This window comes from Apis mellifera, linkage group LG8, assembly GCF_003254395.2.
Source record: "Apis mellifera strain DH4 linkage group LG8, Amel_HAv3.1, whole genome shotgun sequence".
Taxonomy (NCBI): domain Eukaryota; kingdom Metazoa; phylum Arthropoda; class Insecta; order Hymenoptera; family Apidae; genus Apis; species Apis mellifera.
In genome coordinates, this window is record NC_037645.1 from 9409256 (window position 1) to 9432972 (window position 23717).

General features: G+C 28.9%; 1 protein-coding gene across 2 annotated transcripts in view; it reads right to left on the reverse strand.

Annotated features, from left to right (window-relative positions):
• Nucleotides 1-23717, reverse strand: part of LOC409245 (beta-1,4-glucuronyltransferase 1) — a 56379-nt gene that overhangs the window by 17500 nt on the left and 15162 nt on the right. The window lies entirely within an intron of this gene.

Below are 23717 nucleotides of genomic sequence, written 5' to 3' on the forward strand. Positions count from 1 at the left end.
ATCGAATATCATATATAATTTGAAATTTATACCTGTATTTTCACTATAATTATATATCATGCGTATTAACGTATCGCTTCTTTCTTTTTTTCCTTCGAATTCATTTAATGCATTTCTTTAATGAATTCAATTTTTAATTATTTTTTAAGAAACGACAAAAAAATATCTAATGAAGATTTATATACGAAAAACACGTATATATATATATATATATATATATATATATATATATATATATATATATATATATATATATATGTAAATGTATCAGGGATATTCTTGTAGAATAAGTGTGAATTTTTTATCGAAGAATTGAAATATCGATCTGAGGCGTTGTAAATGTGTTTGTAAAACGTGTTTCTAAATGTTCCGCAAAGCGTAAATTGTTTCACGTTACCCATTATGATTCGTTCCGGCGATAAAGTCACGCGTTGTTTAAAAACAATTTCACTTGTCGCGCGTTGGCAACGTTGATGCACAACATTAATATGCACTTCCGCAGAGGATACATTACCATAAGTACACGAAGTGTACCGGGTGCGCGTTTCTGTTTGATAAGAATCGGGGAGAGAAGATTCTGTCTGGCTTCTAAATTAACCGTGGGGAGGCGAGACGAGATCGTTGTTTCGAATTTCTTGAATTCACTCGTGTTTGGAAAATTTCGAAGAATGACGATCGTCGATCAATTGGTTATCGTATAATTGAAATATCAAAAAAAAAAAATTCGAGTTAAAAAATTGTTCAAATCCAATTACTTATCTACTACTTTAATTGTTTACTGTAAACAATTGTTGGCTTCGATGCTCATTTTAGGTTAGAATTATCTTGTCTCTAAAAAAAAAGTGTTGGTAAGAAAAAAATCAATTATTGATACCGGTTGAGGTGAAAAATAATGCCAGTAATTTAAATAATAATTAATCTTGGCCATTCTAGGTTAGGATTTTTTCGAATCGATGATATAATGATACAGCAGTTGATATACAGATTGTATATTTTTCGTATATTTACATTTCAACTTAATTATAATTTCTTATCCGAACAATTATATTTTATATATTTCGTACACAAAATTATCGCTCGAATTCGATAATGTTCCAATAAAAAAGAAAATGTTCACTCGTATCGATATAAAATAATTTTATTATCAACTTTAACTTTCTTTATACTTTTTCGAAAATCGTATAATCACACGTCAGTCACTTCACGTACATACAACAAATTATAATACATTTCGCGTAATTATATATTTGATAAATAACCTCAATTTCTATGCATCAGCTATATAATTAAATCAATTGCTTCATTATCCGAACAAATTCGATTCTCCGAATTAATCTTAATTAATCTCTCTAAGATTACCGCTGTACACGTTTCGAGAAAAATACTCTTCTTCTTACCGCACAAATTTAATAATTCCAGTAAAAAACTTTGCGTAATTCTAACGATATCCCACGTGGGCGTGCAACGTACGTTATGTGACGTCACGAGCAAACTCCTTCTGGACGATTGTTTCGAGCCTTCGAATCGACAACGAATTTTTCCTCTCCCAAGCGTTAAATAAAATTTTCTCCTTTCTCTCTTTTTCTCTCTCTCTCTTTCCCTCGCATATACATTTCGTGTTTTATCGGAGGACACGGAGCGATCGGAATCGCTACGGAACTGAAAACGATAACATTGTTCGCTGGCGCGCTCGAAACGGGTGGCGCCCTCCCCTCCCTTGTGCGTCGAACGAGCGAGGTAACCGAGATGTTGCGGATTCCGTGTATTTCCTTCGTATCAATTTCGGTCACCTACGCCTACTTCCGGAAACGACCGGATGGATGGCCGGACGTCGTGGGCGTTTCGAATCGCGATCAAGATCGATCCGTTGAAAACGGGAATTCATTAGGGAAATTAGAACGAAGAGAGCTATTCCTCTAATGGGATCTCGCCTTGTATAATTACATCTTTCAGAATCCACGAGATTTTTATCTAAATTGAATTGGATAGCTCGAAAGTTTTCCCAAGTTCCATTATTTTCTCCTTAGAGGAATATCGACTGGAATCTTTTTCCCCTTCGAAATTTAAAAAATCAAAGAATATTTATTTGGCTAGAAACTATGTTAAAGAGAATTGAAAGAAAATAACAATACGTAACGATAGCTAATTCTCGGATAAGAGTTGAGCAACGTTTCTCTTGATATGAAAATTCTGAAAATTGAGGAGATAAATCAGAAGTGAAAACTTAATTCTGGGAGCTCTGAATTTTCGTAGAAAAGAAATCCGTATCCGGGCACGACGTTTGTAATTCTCGGCCGATGCACAAGGCAGCTTTCAACCTGATAATAACTCTATTACCAGACACCCGTAGTAATACTGTCCGCGTTGCGAAATACGGAGACAGGCGGACGGTGGAGAAATACGGAATTTCACGGAAAATTCAATGAAACTTTGTTCGGGGAAACGAACGAGACTCCTCCCTGCTAATTATATTAGGATTATATCGGGCGACAAGAAATAATAGAAACCGAGCTTTCGAGATTGTCGATCAATTACGACAATCAGCCAATCAATAATTATCGACTTTGTCACTCGAAGCAGAATTGAATACTTCATTCTGATTATCTTTATGGAATGGAATAATTAGATTTCGAATTTATTTTTGTCATATATATATATATATATATATATATATATATATATATACAATATTAATTTTGTTGTTCCATTTACTCGAATTGTAGGTTATGTTTACATCGAGTTGTTCATTTCTTGTCACACGAATTATCGACTTTATCAGAATTGAATACTTCATTCTAATCATCTTTATGGGATGGAATAATTACATTTTAAATTTATTTTTGTCATATATATATATACAATATTAATTTTGTTGTTCCATTTACTCGAATTGTAGGTTATGTTTACATCGAGTTGTTCATTTCTTGTCACACGAATTATCAGAATTGAATATTTCATTCTGATCATTTTTATGGAATAATTAAATTTCGAATTTTGTCATATATATACAATATTAATTTTGTTGTTCCATTTACTCGTATTGTAGGTTAGGTTTACATCGAGTTGTTCATTTCTTGTCACACGAATTATCAGAATTGAATACTTCATTCTGATCATTTTTATGGAATAATTAGATTTCGAATTTACTTTTGTCATATACAATATTAATTTTGTTGTTCCATTTACTCGAATTGTAGGTTAGGTTTACATCGAGTCACACGAATTATTATTACAGTTAAAAAAAAATATATATATATATAAGAATCTGTCTTCTTAAGAGTGTCTTCGGTATCTCAGATATACTCTTCTCTTCTCACGAACAAGAATTCATCATAGCGATCCATTGATGTCTCGTTAATTACAGAAACACTGGTTCGAATAGAGCCTGTCTAACGGTGATCGCTAATAGCAATCACAGATGGTCCAATTCACTGGATGCCGATAGACCGGCAGGTTGATGACCTAAATTCGAAGTCAAAGACGTGTAGTACCTCCTAGGGGACACGATGACGCGTATACAACAATTGGCAATTGATTCATAATTCACACCAAAATCTAATAACAATAAATGTTCCAATATTTATATTTATAAATTAATATACTTCTTTATACTACTTTATACTACTCTTTATACTACTTTAATATTCTTCTTCTATACTATATATATATATATATATATATATATATATATATATATATATATATATATATATATATACTTCTTCGGTCTACTAATGTAAATTGGAAGAATAGTTTTAGGTTATATTATAACGCGCAGGCGTACAGGATTTGTTCATGGATTGGATGTCTTTTTTGACGTGCACGTTTCACGCGTATCGTGGAATACATTCGATAACGTGCATTATCAGGTTCGCATGAATCAGTTTGAATTGGAGCATTGAATTATATTACTAGAAATAAGAATATATATATATATAAGTTTCGTATATTGGAATTATTTTTGAATTGAAAGAAAAGGCAGAAGCATTAATTCATTGGAAAGGTTGGTTATATGCAATGCTTGGACTACTTGAATCATGCGCGATACTCGCATGGAAGTCAAAACAGATACAAAAAGTAAGTGTGGAAAAAAATATTCGGTTCGATCTCGCTCGATTTGATTTGTAAAGCAAATGTTGAAGTTTGTATCATTATAGATAAACCTATTCACAGACAGAATAATATATATCTCGTTCTTTAAAAGATCGCTCCATTGATTATTATTAACCTATCGTATTATTATACACCTTGCCTGTATTTAGACTCGTAATTCGAACGATCTAAGCATTGAACGTATACACACACCTTGGAATAATATTTATTGTATCGTTAAAATTAACTTTTCTCCCCTTTCCAATTTTAAATAAACTCTTCGATCGTCCCACAATTCGCAGTCCAAATAATCCAAGCCGTTAAACGTGTACAAATTTATCCAATTTATTGTATCGTTAAAATTAACTTTTCTCCCCTTTCCAATTTTAAATAAATTCTTCGATCGTCCCCCTAATTAATCTAAGCATTAAACGTATATCAATTTACCTATCATAATATATTGATATTAATTTTAATTTCTTGAAATTAATCTAAGCATTAAACGTATATATACATCAATTTATCTATTATCTACAATATTGACCATATATTAAATTTAATCCCTTGCCTTCCTTTTTTCTTTCCTCTTCCAATTTTAAATAAATTCTTTGCTCTTACAATTTGATGTTCAAATAATTTAAGTGTTAAAAGTATACAAAATTTATCCAATTTATATCGTTAAAATTAACTACTCCCCTTTCCTTTCCTAATTTTAAATAAATTTTTTGATTGCCCTCCCAATTAATCAAATAATTTAAGCATTAAATCAATTATATCAATTATAATATCAATTTACTTACAACAATATACTGATATTAATTTTAATTTCTTGAAATTAATCTAAGGATTAAACATATATATATATATATAAAGAGTATTCCAAAATTAATACAAGATTGAAATATAAAAGAGAGTTTTTAAAATATTATTTTTAAAATATTTAATAATGAAGACACATTGTTGTATCGCTCCATTTTTACTAACCTTAAACTCTCAGCTGTCAAACTGTTCTTTTTCAGGGCTGCCAACAAACATTAATGCAAAAATGGTGGCAAATTCAAATCTTGCGTTAATTAACACCATATATATATATATATTTATCTACTATCATAATATTGACCATATATTAAATTTAATCTTGAAATAATATTTATTATATCGTTAAAATTACCTTCCTTTTTTCCTTCCTCTCCCAATTTTAAATAAATTCTTTAGTCGCCTCCCAATTAATCAAACAATTTAAGCAATAAACGTACATCAATTTACCTACCACAATATACTGATATTAATTTTAATTTCTTAAAATTAATCTAAGGATTAAACATATATATATATAAAGAGTATTCCAAAATTAACACAAGATTGAAATATAAAAAGAGAGTTTTTAAAATATTATTTTTAAAATATTGTTCAATAATGAAGACACGTTGTTGTATCGTATAACGTTCCATTTTTACTAACCTTAAATTCTCAGCTATCAAACTGTTCTTTTTTCAGAATTGCCAACTTAATGCAAAAATGGCGGCAAATTCAAATCTTGCGTTAATTAACACCATATATTTATCTACATAATATTGACCATATATTAAATTTAATCTCTTGAAATAATATTTATTATATCGTTAAAATTACCTTTCTTTTTTCTTTCCTCTCCTAATTTTAAATAAATTCTTCAGTCGTCTTCCAATTAATCAAACAATTTAAGCAATAAACGTACATCAATTTACCTACCACAATATACTGATATACAACCACAATTTCTTGAAATTAATCTAACCATTAAATGTATGTATATATATATCAATTTATCTACAATATTGACCACATATTTAATCCCTTGAAATAACAAATTTATTACATCGTTAAAATTACCTCTTCCTCTTTTTTTCCTTCCTCTGCCAATTTTAAATGAACTCCTCGCTCGTCCCACGATTATAAATCATTCTTATCGTAGGAACATGTGGTTAACATTAATAAAGCGGGCTGATAGAGGGCGTATCATCGTCGTGTACGGATTTCCTTAACGCTTGGGAAGAAGGGAGGGAAAGAGGGGGGGGGAAGGAGGATAAAGGAGGCGCGTTTTCTGAACTGATATTAAGGAAATTGCGTGGATGGTCATGAACGCGCGTACACGATGGCAAGGCAAGGTCGGTTGATAGGGGCAAATGAATGGACGGGTCGTCCATCTTTGGAATTGGAATTTTTTTACGCAGAGGGGGAGGGGTTTTCTGAAAATCTCTTCACCAGTTCCAGTCCGCTTGGCTTCAATAATAGTTCAGGCCCGGTCTAGAATTAGGCAAGTTTTATCGATAAAACGGAAAAAGGGGGATGACGCGGAGGCTTCATCATCCATTTATTATCGTGACTAAATATAAGCGAAGAATCCAGGTTAAACGTGGATGTACAATACTTTGAAGATTATTTTCGAGGAAGATCGCGAAAAGTCGTATTTTCTTTCTTTTTTTTTTTTTATTCAAAAGATGTGAAAACTTGTTTCATTTCAAAAATTATATCTTTCTATCGTTAATTTTGAGAAAATAATTTGTAATTTGAGAAGGTTTTACGCTATTCGAAGTTTAAAATTCTGAAGAAATTTAAAATTTCAATCTTACAAAGTATTTCAGATATTTTTAAATGTTCAAATGTCACAAAGTCTTGTCGATAAATTCATGATTTATCATAATTTATAAATCAAGTTTAACTGCTATAGCTGGCACTCATATTTATCTTTACTAAAATTAATTCCCGAATAAAAACTTTCATTTATTGTTTCAGAATTATCTATTAATTATAATTTTACTTCAATTTTTAATAAATTTTTATATTTTATATATAATTAATTCAAAAACTACAATATAATTTATTTAACATACAATTAATCTAATATCTATTGTTATAAATTTATTAATAATTAAAAATATTTATATAATAATTAAATCTAATTTTTATTTTTACTTATCTATTTATTCATATAATTTTATTTATAATTATATTTATTAGTGTAAAATTTTAACAATTATATTTTCATCATCTTCCTATAATTATCATAACTTTTATCTTTGAGTATCGAATTAATTTTGAGAAAATAATTTGTAATTTGAAAAGAATTTAAAATTCTGAAAAAATTTAAAATTTCGATCGATCTTACAAAGTATTTCAGATATTTTAAACGTTCAAATGTCACAAAGTCTTGTTGATAAATGCATGAAAATTATATTTTCATGATACTCTATCTTTGAATATCGAATTAATTTTGAGAAAATAATTTAAACAAATATACTCTAAACGAAGTTTAAAATTCTGAAGAAATTTATCTTAAAATCTATTCCAGACATCTTTAAAAAAGTATCACAAAGTGTCGCCGAAAAAAAATTCGTGAAAATCTTATCTTATCTTATTATTGAATTAATCTTGAGAAAATAATTTAAAAAAAATACACGTTTAAAATTCTGAAGAATCGATCCTAGAAAGTTATCCAGATATTTTAAGAGTGCAAGTATAGCAGAACCTTTTTACACTTCGTTCCACGAAACAATGGAAAGCTTTATATATGGAATAGTTTCGAACTCGTCGAGGATTGTTTCCTTTTTAAAGTTCCTCTATCGTTCGATCGTCGTCGAATCGATGCGATGCGCAATTTGTCTCGTGGATGGAAAAAAAAGAAAAAGAAAAAGAAGAAGAAGAAGAGAAAAAACACGTGTATATGCATGCATTTGCATGATGGCGAAATGAATTATGGAGCAGGAATACGGTGACCGGCAATTTCGCGAACGGCAGTGTAAGGCCACGTGTTTAGACGAGTCTATCGATTATTATTTATTGTGACGTGAATCTTAAATTTTGTAAACGAACAGGGAAAAAACTTGTTTGAGTGAAAAAAACGAACGTTGGTTGAATTTCAAAAACGATAATTTACGTTTTAAAGAATAAATGAAGAAACAAAACGAGGAATAAATTTGAAATTTATTCAAAATTTTCAAGTAAAAATAAAAATAAAAAAATAGAAATTTGTTCTTCGCTTTGCGAGTGAAAAATTATGGAAAATTCATTAATCTTGTTGAATCGATGAGAATGTGAATCAATATAGACAATAAATAAATAATTATTTTAAAAATTAATCAAAGAATAAATAAATGAAACTAGTTTATTTTATATTCTTAGATGAAGAGGAGAAATTTATTTTTAAGGGTGGAAGATAAGAAATGTTTAAAATTCGAAGATATTTTGAATTTATGATTAATTAAAATGTCCCAAGAAATGAAGTAAAAGATATTGTTAAAGTATTGTTTTTAAATTATTTTTAAAAATGAATGAAATACTTTGTTCTAATTTTTAATTTTATAAACAATAATGACTTTCTTCGTTCAAATCGTCCATTTTTTATGTCATGCATACTTGAAGTATTAAATATAGAAAGAATTAAAAAGATGATTTTAAACCAAGAATCTCATAAATCACAATATTTCTCTATGTTTCGAATCGAACAATTGATTTTTATATCATTAATATTGAATAAAGTAACGTAGGAAATCAAGATATATATAAAATTGTCTCTACGAATGGAGTAAACAAGAATAAAAACGCTTTAGAAAATCGCTATAAAAATTTCTTTGACTAATAAATAATAATATATCTTAACTTTATCTAATATCGTCCTCAATTTTTTGTCTCGTAAATCATAATATCATGAATCATAATTTATCCTTTCGAACAATGGAAATCAAGATATATAAAATTGTCTCTACAAATGGAATAAACAAAAATAAAAAATTGTATAGAAAATTTCTTTAACCAATAAATAATAATATTCTCTCGAACTTTATCTAATATCAGAAATCTAATGTCATTCTCAATTTTTTGTCTCGTGAATGATAATATTTGTCGTTTCGAACAATGAAAATCAAGATATATAAAATTGTCTCTATGAATGGAATAAAAAAAATAAAAATGCTTTAGAAAATTATAAATATATATATTATTATAATAATAAATATATATATATATTATTATAATAAATAAATATATAATTATAATATATATATTAATAAAAATTTCTTTAACCAATAAATAATAATATTCTCTCGAACTTTCTTATGTAATATCATCCTTAATTTTTTGTCTCGTGAATCATATATATATATTAATAAAAATTTCTTTAACCAATAAATAATAATATTCTCTCGAACTTTCTTATCTAATATCGTTCTCAATTTTTTGTCTCGTAAATCATAATATTTATTGTTTCGAATCGAACAATGGAAATCAAGATATATAAAATTGTCTCTACGAATGGAATAAATAAAAATAAAAATGCTTCAGAAAATTATAACAACTTTATCTAATATCATCCTTAATTTTTTGTCTCGTGAATCATAACATTTATCGTTTCGAACAAAATAAAAATTAAGATATATAAAATTGTTTCTATGAATGGAAGAAACAAGAATAAAAAATTGTATAGAAAATTGTATAAAAATTTCTTTAACCAATAAATAATAATATTTTCTCGAACTTTATCTAATATCAGAGATCTAATATCATTTTCAATTTTTTATTCGTTTCGAAATATATAAAATTGTCTCTCGAATAGAATAAACAAGAATAATGCTTTAGATAATTATCAATATATATATTATTATAATAAATAAATATATAATTATAATATATATATTAATAAAAATTTCTTTAACCAATAAATAATAATATTCTCTCGAACTTTCTTATAATATCATCCTCAATTTTTTGTCTCGTGAATCATAATATTTATCCTTTCGAACAATAAAAATCAAGATATATAAAATTGTCTCTACGAATATAAAAATAAATAAAAATAAAAATACTTTAGAAAATTATAAGAATTTATCTAATATCATTTTCAATTTTTTGTCTCGTGAATCATAATATTTATCCTTTCGAACAATAGAAATCAAGATATATAAAATTGTCTCTACGAATATAAAAATAAATAAAATTAGGAAATTATAAGAACTTTATCTAATATCATCTTCAATTTTTTGTCTCGTAAACAATGGAAATGAAGATATGAAGATAAAAATTGTATAGAAAATTGTATAGAAAACTTCATTTTTTTTTACCAATAAATAATATTCTCTTAAACTCCAAGACCTAATATTCGTCCATTCAATATCTTACAATTCAAGATGATCAATTCTTTTCTTTCCGTTTCACCTGTTACTCGAGGAGGTTGAGAGCCACTGCTCTACACTTCTTCAAAACTTGGTCAATAGGCGAGTGGAACGAAGTGTTAGAACGAGGAGCTTCAAAGAACGAATTTGTTCGTTTTAATAATTAAAAAGCGTGACAATTGAATTTGAATTTTCGTGGAAAAAAATAAAATTTTTAATAACCGAGAGATAATAAGAAGAATTCATCCACACTCGATTATTCCAACGCGCGCTTGTGCAAGGATAATTCGTCCTCTAAAGACAGATCGAACAAACGAGCCGAGCTAGTGTTAAATAACTGACTCACCGACTCATTATCGAGGCAACGGCCAAGAAATTACACAGTGCATGCTGTTTGCATCCCGACTATTATTCGTTTCTTCTCCTTGAGAAATAATCAAGAAACTAAACCTTTTCCAAAACGTACAATTTTTGAATTAGAAATTAATTTTTGAATTTCATTTCGATTCTGAAGCAACCAACAATGCAAAAATTGTTCAAAATTTTTTTCAAATTTCTCTGGAAAAAGATATCGATCATTCAATATTTTTTTTATCTCAAATCGACGAATGTCGAAAGATCTCTTTCTCGATCATTCAATATTTTTTTTTTTTTTTTATCTCAAATCGACGAATGTAAACACGTGCAAAAACTTGAAAATATTAATATTAATGTAATATTAAAAAATATTAAAATATCGAATAAATATATAAAAATATTAAATATTAATTAAATTGAATATAATTTATTATAATCGAACGTTACTTTTATACACATTTTCTGAGAATTATAAGTCATAAGTTGCAATATTCTTTTCACGTTCACAATTTTAGAAATTTTCACGAAATGGCCTTCAAAGCTGTCGTCGCGTTACTCTTTGATGTCATCGAAGAGTGCCTTTCTTTCGAGCGAGCTTTTACCTGCTAAAAAAATGAAAGAAAGAAAGAGAAAGAAAAAACTGCGTTATAGAATATTTTCCTCGTTTACTTTTTAACTCTCCCCTGATTTTCTTTTTCTTTTTTTTTTCTTGTTTCAAAAGTAAAGACGATTTTTCAAAGATTGCTTTGAAAAATGGACAATGGCCAAGCTGTATTTGTATTGTAATTGTACAAGATTTTTATTATTCACGCTTTTTGAACAGTTGATTTATACAAAATGATTTTTTTGTATAAATCTTTCAAAGTTGAGAAACGATACACGGGGTACAATTTATATAACGAATATATTTTTTTTTCCAAGAGATGTAATTGGCTCGTTAATTATAAGCATAATAAATAGACCGTTTATATTATTTATAATTGCTTTTGGCTACGCAGGAAATTCCGATTAATTATCACGGATAAACATGGATGAAAAAATTGCTCGAACGAAACTCTTTTTCTTTTTTTTGGAAATTTTCTTTTAATTACCGTTGTGCTATATCTTGTTTATTCTTCTTCTATTTTTTTTTTAATCTTCTTTTAAACGTGATATCTAAATATTGGCAATTTTAAATTCGAATTTTCGCGAAGAAAATGGAAAATAGAAATTTGGTATAATTTTCTCTCTCGTCATCATTATCCTTGTTTTTTTCATTAAAAAAAAAAAGGAAAGAAAATACCTCGCGTATTTTATCGAGTTAATTGTTTGATTTATTATTGTAATTTATTTTAAGAGCTGCATATCTTAATTATTCACTTCATAGAATGATAATATTTTTGATAATCAGGATGGACAAGTGTTTCCAATAATACGAAAAAAAAAAAAAAGAAAAAAGAGATATAAGTGAAAAAATTAGAAGAAAAATATATAAAATTAAAAGAAAAAAGATTGAATTAATATTTACAGCGATATAATAGAATTGGAAAATTTTGAAAATTATGCAAGAATCGTGGCGAGGGACAAGGACGATAATATTTTTGATAATCTGGATGGACAAGTGTTTCCAATAATACGAAAAAAAAAAAAAAAGAAAAAAGAGATGTAAGTGAAAAAATTAGAAAAAGTATATATACACTAATTTTCAAAATTTTCCAATTCTATCGTATCGCTGTAAATATTAATTCAATCTTTTTTCTTTTAATTTTATATATTTTTCTTCTAATTTTTTCACTTACATCTCTTTTTTCTTTTTTTTTTTTTTCGTATTATTGGAAACACTTGTCCATCCAGATTATCAAAAATATATATATAAGAAAAAAAATTGAATTAATACTTGCAACGATACGATAGAATTGGAAAATTTGGAAAATTACGCAAGAATCGTGGCGACAACGATTCCCGCCTATATGGAACGTCATCAAGAGTAAACAAAGGGAAAAGCAACAAGTCCTAACCCCGAATCTAACCCAATAAGCAACAAGTCCCACGCTTATCAAATGCCTCTCCCATCGGCGATAAATTGGAGGCATGGCGCACAATTTTCGTGATCCGGTCGTAAATCTCTGTCAATCAGCAAGCTATATTGGGCTTAATTAGTTCATTAAAGGAGGAATAAATTGTTTGTGATTCGATCGTTAAATTATTTCTAATCGCCGTTTCGTAAAAAAATGTAAAGAAGAAGAAGAAGGATTATATTATATGTATCGTATTGATGCATGGTTGCCAAGGATGCGTTTTTCATTATCGTGCACGGTATTACGAAAGTGAGAAAAGCTTAAGGCTTGGAAATAAAAAAAGAGAGAAGAAAAGAGAAGAAAAAAGATCGGCCGGGTTATACGTGTTTCGGAACATGGATGAGTGGAGGCATTGTGCAAAAGGGTTACGTCAGAACGTCCCTCGTAGCAGAAGCTATTTTATTACTTGATTACAAGATTGTCAGGCATTCCGCTCCTTTCGAATTTTTTTTTTTTTTAAAATGATCCTTGAATGGTAAACCATTCTTTTGCAAATTAAGACCCAGGACGATGCCGCAATGTTCAATTGTCCAATAAAATCTATCGAAATATATATATATTCGTTTCAAGGTAATGCTTCGTATTATAATTTTAGAGCCATTTGTCCAATGAGATCTATCGAAATTTATATATATAGCCTTTTCGAGATATAATATTTTATATATATATATATATATATTTTAGAACCACTTGTTCAATAAAAATTTATAGAAATCTATATATATATAGTCTTTTCGAGAAATAATGCTTTGTATATATATTTTAGAGCTATTTGTCCAATGAAATCTATATTTGTTTCAAGGAATAATGCTTTGTATATATTTTAGAACCACTTGTCTAATGAAATCTATATATATAGTCTTTTCGAGAAATAATGCTTATATATTTTAGAGCTATTTGTCTAATAAAATCTACCAAAATCTATATTTGTTTGAAAGAATAATGCTTTATATATATTTTAGAGCTATTTGTCCCATAAAATCTATTGCAATCTATATATAGTTTTCGAGAAATAATATTTTATATATATTTTATATAGAGAGAGAGCTATTTGTCCAATGAAATCTATATTTGTTTCAAAAATAAATGTTTTGTATATATTTTAGAGCTACTTGTCCAGAAATCTATCAAAATCTATATTTGTTTCAAGGAATAATGCTTTATATATATTTTAGAGCTATTTATCCAATAAAATCTATTGAAATCTATATATAGTTTTTGAGAAATGATATTTTTATATATATTTTAGAGCCATTTGTCCAATGAAATCTATCAAAATCTATATATATATATATATTCGTTTTAAGGAATAATGCTTTGTATATATTTTAGAGCCACTTGTCTAATAAAGTCTATATATATATATATATTTATATCTATATATATATATATATATATTTCAAGAAATAATACTTTATTATATATATTTTAGAGCTATTTGTCTAATGAAATCCTTCAAAACCTATATTTGTTTCAAGGAATAATGCTTTATATATATATATTTTAAAACCATTTGTCCAATGAAATCTAAATATATATATATTCGTTTCGAGGAATAATATTTTATATATATTTTAGAACCATTTATCCAATGAAATCTACCAAAATCTATATATATATTCGTTTTAAGAAATAATGTTTTGTATATATTTCAGAGCCACTTGTCTAATGAAATCTATGGAAATCTATATATATATATATTTCAAGAAATAATGCTTTATATATATTTTAGAGCCATTTGTCCAATGAAATCTACCAAAATCTATATATATATATTCGTTTTAAGGAATAATGCTTTGTATATATTTCAGAGCCACTTGTCTAATGAAATCTATGGAAATCTATATATATATATTTCAAGAAATAATGCTTTATATATATTTTAAAGCTGTTTGTCCAATGAGATCTACGAAATCTATATTTGTTTCAAGGAATAATACTTTATATATATTTTAGAACGACTTGTCCAATCTATATATATATTCGTTTCAAGGAATAATGCTTCATACATATTTTAGTACCACTTGTCCAATAAAATCTACCAAAATCTATATATGTATATATATATATATATATATATATATATATATATATATATATATTAACAAAAAGAACATATGCTCTGATGACTTTATATATTTTTTAGAACAATTTGTCAAATGAAATCTATCAAAATCTATATATATATTCCTTTCAAGAAATAATATTTTATATATATTACACTTTTATTATATTTTAGAGCCATTTATCCAATGAAATCTACCAAAATCTATATATATATACATTAACAAAAAAAACATATATATGATGATTTTATATATTTTTTAGAGCAACTTATCGAATGAAATCTATCAAAATCTATATATATATATATTCCTTTCAAGAAATAATATTTTATATATATTACACTTTTATTATATTTTAGAGCCATTTATCCAATGAAATCTACCAAAATCTATATATATATACATTAACAAAAAAAACATATATATGATGATTTTATATATTTTTTAGAGCAACTTATCGAATGAAATCTATCAAAATCTATATATATATATATTCCTTTCAAGAAATAATATTTTATATATATTACACTTTTATTATATTTTAGAGCCATTTATCCAATGAACTCTACCGAAATTTATATACATATATATTCGTTTCGAATAACATTTCATATATATACATTATAAAACTATTAACTATATAAAAGGAATATATACAATATATACAATACATACAATATATACATATATACAAAAAGGATATATACTCCTGCTTTCGTTTCGATACTTTATATATACACTTTAGATCTGTCACTCGAAACGAATGGATCAACAACCAGAAATCTAAATCTCCTTTAATTATCGTCCACCACGTTACCACCGTTCGACGCACGGGTGTTCTTCTCCACCATGGAAACGTGGATAATTCTCGGCTCGAGGTGAGAAATAGCCGTACGCGAGACGTCACGTTAACGTTACGTTACGTTAACGTTACGTGGTCATACGTTGAAACGAGATCTCGAGGGGCAGCGCAGACTAGTACACTATTCGCGAATCGAGTTCATGGACGTGGAGCAGAGCAGCAAGTGGCACGATTGAAAGGTGGGATGGATCTACCGGGCATACGTGACATAGATGCGCATACTTGAAATGATCGACATTAATGGGCAAACAACACGAGTTACGCACGTAGTTCAGCGGTCATGCGGCAATTTAAACGGAATATAACCGGCCAATTTGCCGGCTACCTGCGCCCACTTTTGGACCACCCCGTTCAGAGAGGCAGGTACGATCCTCTCTGCTTTCTTAACGAGATACGAGTATCGATAATCGAAGCAAAGATTTATTTTTTTTATCGTTTGAACTCGAAAATATCATTAGGATTCTTCGACACGAATATTGACTTTTTCCAAGAGATTTCGAGAATTCAAGTCGTGTTTTGGGCCAGCCTTTCTTGAATTTATCCAAAATTTACGTGTTTACGAGTAACTAAGAGCGAATATTCGAGTCTGAAAAAAAGCTGAGGAGGGTAAATCATTTTTAGAGTTATCCTTACTTGGAATAGTTTATGTTGAAAATTTTGCAATGAAAATTTATTTGCCTCGATGCAACGAGACATAATTTAATTTACGGTGTGAATCCTTCAAGAGATTTCATTTATCGTGTTTTGGGGCAAAGTTTGTTGAATTCAGATCGTGAATCAGGTATCCAAAATTTACGTGTTTACGAATAACTGTGAGGAAGTATTCAAGTATTCTGAAAAAAATATTTGTTCAAAAACTGCGATAAATCATTTTCATGAAGAGTTATCTTTACTTGGAATTATTTATGTTGAAAATTTTACAATGAAAATTTATTTGACTCAACGGAATGGAAATATATCGTAAATCTTTCAATAATCACATTGGCCTCACCTTAAAACTTCTTCCTGTTGTCACTCCGGTAAATTGATTTCCCTCCAAGACGCTTTCAACCGAATTAGAAAAATCTACTCTCTATCCATCCTATCTTGTAAAAAAAAAAGAAAAACTAACAACTTAAACTTTAAAAAAATCACATTATTTAACTCGTATAAATTTAACACTCAAAATCAAATTATCAATATTGAACATGCATATATATTAATTGAATCATTTAATTTATACAAGCTTAAAATCAATTTGTATACAAATTTGATCGTTCAATTAATGAATTCAATAATCTTAAGAAAGTTTAAAATGTATATGCAAGATGCGTTAACTTATTCGTAGAATAATCTTTCTCTCTCTCTCTCTATATATATATATATATATATATATATATACATATATAATTAATGAGGCATTTAACTTTATTTTTCCTTTTTTACGATTAAAAATTTCAAACCAGGTAATAATTTCCGATGATGTCCGATTAATTTATTCGTAATCAAGCTGGGTGAACAAAGAGAAATGAGCGGAGAGACAAGAGTTGCCATCAATCATTGTACTTCACGGCGTCGATATCGAATTCCTGGAAGAGCAATAAAGCGCGTGTAACATCATTTTCCAGATGCATGCCACGTATCGATGGAAAAAATGTCGACCAACAACGATGTCCCTTCATGCCCGTCGGATCTTGTTAGAAAAATCTATGGGTCAATGTCGCGGCACACGACGGAAAAATGGGATAGGACAGACAGGGATGATATTTCAATTCAAACAGCAGTCGAGATTTTGAAAATACATATAACATTATATTTAACTCGAATTAAAGTCAACTTTCAATCTATGGATATTCCTAAATATTTGATTGATACAGGTTTGTCGTTGTTGGGTATATATATACATATATTAGAAATTTCGTATTCTGTAATTCTTATTCGAATCGATGATCTCGAGAAGAGATTCTTTGTGCGGAGAAAGTTCGATTTCCAGAATATCAATTTGTATTCGTCGTATCGAGATGAATCGTGTATTTGGAGGAAGAGAGAGAGAGAGAGAGAGAGAGAGAGAGAGAGAGAGAGAGAGAGAGAGAGAGAGACCGAGATAATTATCGAAACGAGTATCGATGTTGTTGTTTCTCATGCATGGGTTTAATGACATGACAAAAAAAAAAATATATGTACAATGACGTATATACGTATATATAGGATAAATATATGCTACACGATGATAAATCTATTCACGGGTTTGTGAAAGATCGATTCGAAGAGATAAACGTAAATGTTGATACGTGAGCAACGTGTGAAATTGAATTGTTAGGTAAGGAGGCGAGAGAAAAATTTGAATCGCTTGCAATTTTTGTCTTTTCTTTGTTTTTTTTTTTCGTAGGATCTTTGGAATCTATTCTCCCAATCATTGAATTCAATTAATCTATTCTCCCAATTATTGAATTCAATTAATCGAATAAGATAAAATTTATATTTATGTATATAATAGTTGAATTAATTTGTTCTTATGTTAAATAATTCCGTTAAGTTTGAATTTTTATGAAATAAATTGTTCGAAAGAAAATAATTTTGAGGTTAACTTATTTACAAATTCAGGTTATCTATTCGGGATCAATTCGAATTAATAACGAATCATTTTGTATAATAGTTTTATACATTTATATTGAAGGAAAATAATAAAAGGAGATTATTGAAAAGATAATATTGAATAAGGATAATATTGAAAATCTGAGTTGAACGCGAAAATATATGTACTGGCAAACGAACGCGAAGATATCGTAATAATAATCGTGTAATATTCGTCGAAATTTTTGCAACGGATAGATGAAAATTATTATCGATTAATTCGATTGAATTATTTCATTCAAATCGAACAGGAATATAAATCAACAGTGTGTACAACTTACAACAATGAGATTTTATTTCTGAGGATCGTTCGTTATCCTTTATTCCGAAACCACGTACAATCGCCATATTGCGATTGAAAGTTCGTCGAAGACGATAATATTATGCGCTCTATTGTTTGCAGAGTTGCAGCAGCAGCACACATTGGATCGACTTTCCAATCCAATTATTAAACGAAAATATTTGAGTTTCCAATTAGGCCTTGGCTACTAACGTTTGACTTTCCAATTGGAGGAAGGCACGATTAATAACACCAATGCAAACTATTTCTCAAAATTAACACAAATTCTTCTTTTCTCCTCTTGTTCCTGATACTCGATTATTATTTCTTATTAGAACAGTTTCGAACTACCGATTCAAATATCTCGATGAAATATTTCGTATCATACCCGTCACTTTCAATTAACTTGGCTCGAGAAGTGGAGACATCTGGAAAAGAAGATCCGTATTAATTATTGACGAGGCACAAATCGCCCAAGTAAAGTTTGAAATAAAGAAGGCGGAGAAGGGGAAGAGAAGCACGAAATAAATAATGAGACGGAAACTGATATCGAGAAGAAAATTTTTATCTCCACTTATCGGGAACATAATAGGCCAACGTGTTGTTCAATTTCCTGAACAACATATTGTATAATATATAAATAAAATCATGATGTTAAAAAAGGAAAATTTTTAAAAATTGTTTAAAAAAAGCACGTTAAACTTTTATTCTTTCTTTCTCTCTTTCTCTTTTTGTTAAATTATCATTATTATCGATATTACAAAATAATTAGCAATTAATTGTCTTCAAGTCAAATTCGAGAAGATCATGATTTCTCTTGATTCTCTTTAGGAATTATCAGATTGAGATATCACGCTTGTGTTGTATAACGCGTAATTATAACAGAATGAAAAACATTCTTGAAAAATAATTGTCCGATTCCTTTTCAAAAAAAGCTCAGAGAGTTACCGCTACTAAAATATTGCAACTATATTATATAAAAAAAATAAGAAATTAAAATCTTTAAAATTGTCCAATCACAAGGGTTTTCAAATCGAGAATTCTATCTAAAGAATCGAATAATTGAATTAATCGATATTATATTCGTAAAAGAATCCGAATTTTTAATCTTTGAATCTGATTGGCTAACACTCTAACACGATTAAAACTTTCCTCCAATGGCCGTATCGATACTTCATACGAGGTCAAAAGTTGATTGGTCAACGAAAATAACTCGTCTTCATCTTTCGTTTGCTCGAAAAAATTAAACTCAGACTTTGTTAAGGTTATCGATCATTTTTCAATCCGAATAACATTTTCACATCGATTCGTGAAATACGATTTACATATTTTCAAACACATCGTACATTAGTCATATTTTCGTAATAATAACAGATCTAGATATAATTTATCGCTTTAAAACGAAAGAAAAAAAAAAAAAAGAAGAAGAAAATCGAAGTAAACATTATCCTTGCATAACAAGATAAATCTATACTTGAAATCAAATTATTGAGCTCAGCACAGATCCAAACTTGATATCGCGTTACTCGATTTGTATAAAGTGAAACTCGGGATCGAATTACTCGTCGATCGAATCTAAACTTGGGAAGTGAAATTGTGCAAGAAAGTCGAACTTGGGGCCAATTTATCGAGGCCTCGTGTTGAAAGAATAATTCGTCCGACTGTTTATCAAACTTACGTACTACAATAAATCCGAGAGAAAGAGATTACGTACGATCTATCGAAGAAGGAAACGACACGACGAAAACTATCTGACACGGAAAATAAACAAGATAAGATAAGGCGAAAGGGGGGAAAAAAAACTGTTCTTTTTCTTTTACTTTTTTCTATTTGAAAAACTGTCAAAAAAAAAATTCTCCTTTTTGTATAAATAATCCAGATTAGATGCATTATACATTCGTATAATATATTCGGGCCGATACGATTCCACCTCCATGCTTTCGAAGCTGCGTGCCCGCCGTTTGTATTTCACATTTGTTAACCGCACGTTGCTAGGCGAGGAGAACGTAGCAGCAGCAGCATGCTGTGATCGTTTTCGAGATAATTGTTTTCGAGCGTGATATACGCTGTGTGCGATACGTGTAACTCGTCGTATATTATTATTCCGTGCTTCGATAATCGCGTAAGTTTATTTATTATTCATTTATTATTCATCATTGGAAAAATAATATATATATGTGTGTATATATATCGAAATAAAAAAAAATATTTTGTTGCATCGTGCCGATAGAATATATAATAATATATAGAATAATATATATATTGAAACGAGACTTGGAAAAATGTATGATTGAATTATTTTTGTACTGGAACAAAATCTGTAACATAACCTAACATTTATCGACGCGTAAAGGACAAATATATTCGGTACAAAAATTGGAAAAATAGTATATATATGTGTGTATATATATCGAAATAAAAAAATATATTTTGTTGCATCGTGCCGATAGAATATATAATAATATTCAGAATAATATATAGAAGAATATATAATAATATATATATTGAAACGAGACTTGGAGAAATGTATGATTGAAATGAATTATTTTTGTACTGGAATAAAATCCGTAACATAACCTAACATTTATCGACGCGTAAAGGACAAATATATTCGGTACAAAAATTGAAAAAATAGTATATATATATGTGTGTATATATATCGAAATAAAAAAAAATATTTTGTTGCATCGTGCCGATAGAATATATAATAATATATAGAATAATATATATATTGAAACGAGACTTGGAGAAATGTATGATTGAAATGAATTATTTTTGTACTGGAACAAAATCCGTAACATAACCTAACATTTATCGACGTGTAAAGGACAAATATATTCGGTACAAAAATTGGAAAAATAGTATATATATGTGTGTATATATATCGAAATAAAAAAAAATATTTTGTTGCATCGTGCCGATAGAATATATAATAATATATAGAATAATATATAGAAGAATATATAATAATATATATATATTGAAACGAGACTTGGAGAAATGTATGATTGAAATGAATTATTTTTGTACTGGAACAAAATCCGTAACATAACCTAACATTTATCGACGCGTAAAGGACAAATATATTCGGTACAAAAATTGGAAAAATAGTATATATATATGTGTGTATATATATCGAAATAAAAAAAAATATTTTGTTGCATCGTGCCGATAGAATATATAATAATATATAGAATAATATATAGAAGAATATATAATAATATATATATTGAAACGAGACTTGGAGAAATGTATGATTGAAATGATTATTTTTGTACTGGAACAAAATCCGTAACATAACCTAACATTTATCGACGCGTAAAGGACAAATATATTCGATACAAAAATAACTGTGTCGATTTGCTGTCAACGATATCAGCGATTTAGAAATTTCTAAATATACGAATAATATCGTGATAATACGATGATCGAGAAAAAGGAACAATCGTAAAAGCGTTTCTGAATCTGTTACCTAATCCTAGTCTGGCTTCATTGGATCTGATTCAGCGGTTGGCAAAGGAGAGAATTTTTTTATCGTACTCGCCATTTATATCCTTGGACAGAGAGAAAATTAAAAACGCAATAATAGTGACACGATATTGACATTTTGGTAAAGATAATAATTGCCAACTTTTCAAAACTATCCAAATCAATTCGATTCGAAAGAATTCCTGTGATTCCTTCCTGTGATTTAAATTATTACTAATTTATTTTTTTTTTTACAAATATTCGAATTAAAAATCGATCGATACGAATATTCCCAATCTAAAATTTCCAAAATCTTTGAATTTTCGTTCCACCTCTTTCTCCACCTCCGACGGAAACCTATCGTGGTCTCTCGACTCCGTGGGCTCTCTTATACATATATAGGAAGTAAGAGGGAGTAGATCTCCCCAAGCAGACAGACATTAATGATTCCCGTTGTAATACGTGGAACGATGCAAAGGAATAGAGGCGCGAGAGTGCAGTTTCAGAACCGGTTAAACTCCCGCGACAACCTTGAAGAGAAGTCTCGCGCAAAGCGAGAGAGCCGAGAGAGGCAGGCCACGTTTTCACCGCGGTGGGGAAGAAGCCTTACAAATTCTAATGGGCAAGTTCACGGTTCCTTCCAGCCCGTTTACCACCGGGCCGACGTCCGTCCACATGGGGGCCACTTCTCGATCGCGATTTAACATCCACCCTCCCATCTATGCAATTTATTTTCGAGAAAATTTATTTTTGAAAAGTAGGGAGGGGGGAGGGATTCTCATAATAGTCGTTTCATCCTCGAGTATTTGATGGATGGCGGAGGAATATTGGGGATGGATCCTCGACGTGTTTTATTTTTCCAACGAAAAATATTTTATTTTTTGGAAAAACATCGTTAGGGATGGGTCTTCGAATGGAGGATTATTTCACTCGTTTTTTATTTTCGAATATTTGATGGATTGGGGGATGGATTCTCGATGTGTTTTTTTATTTTCGAATATTTGTGCACGAGAAATATTTTATTTTTTTGGAAAAACATCGTTAGGGATGGGTCTTGGAACGGAGGATTATTTCGCTCGTTTTATTTTCGAATGTTTGATGGATGGAAAGTCGGGGATGGATTCTCTCGACACGTTTTATTTTCGAACATTTGTGTACGAGAAATATGGGGATGGATCCTCGACGTCTTGAGACGAGTTAAATGTTTCGAACATTTGTGTACGAGAAATATTTTATTTTTGTTAGAATCTTGGAATGGAGAATTAATAGTCGTTTTATTTTCGAATATTTAATGGATGGAAAGCCGCTATTGGGGATGGATTCTCGACGTGTTTTATTTTTGAATATTTGTGTTATCTTAGAATGGAGGATTATTTTACTCGTTTTATTTTCGAATATTTGATGGATCCTCGTCATCTTGGAATGAAACATTCTATTTTCGAACATTTGAGAAATATTTTATTTTTTGGAAAAATATTGTTAAGGATAGGTCTTAGAATTAATACTCGTTTTATTTTCGAACATTTGAACGTACGAGAAATATTTTATTTTTGTTAGAATTTTAGAACGGAGGATTATTTTATTCGTTTTATTTTCGAATATTTGATGGATGGAAAGCAGTATTGAAGATCCTCGGCATCTTGAGACGAGTTAAATGTTTTACTTTCGAATATTTCTGCAGGAAAAATATTTCATTTTTTAGAAAAAAAAACACTGTTGGGATGGATCCTCATCTTCTTAATCATCGTTTCTTGAATATTTGATAAAAAGATAAAA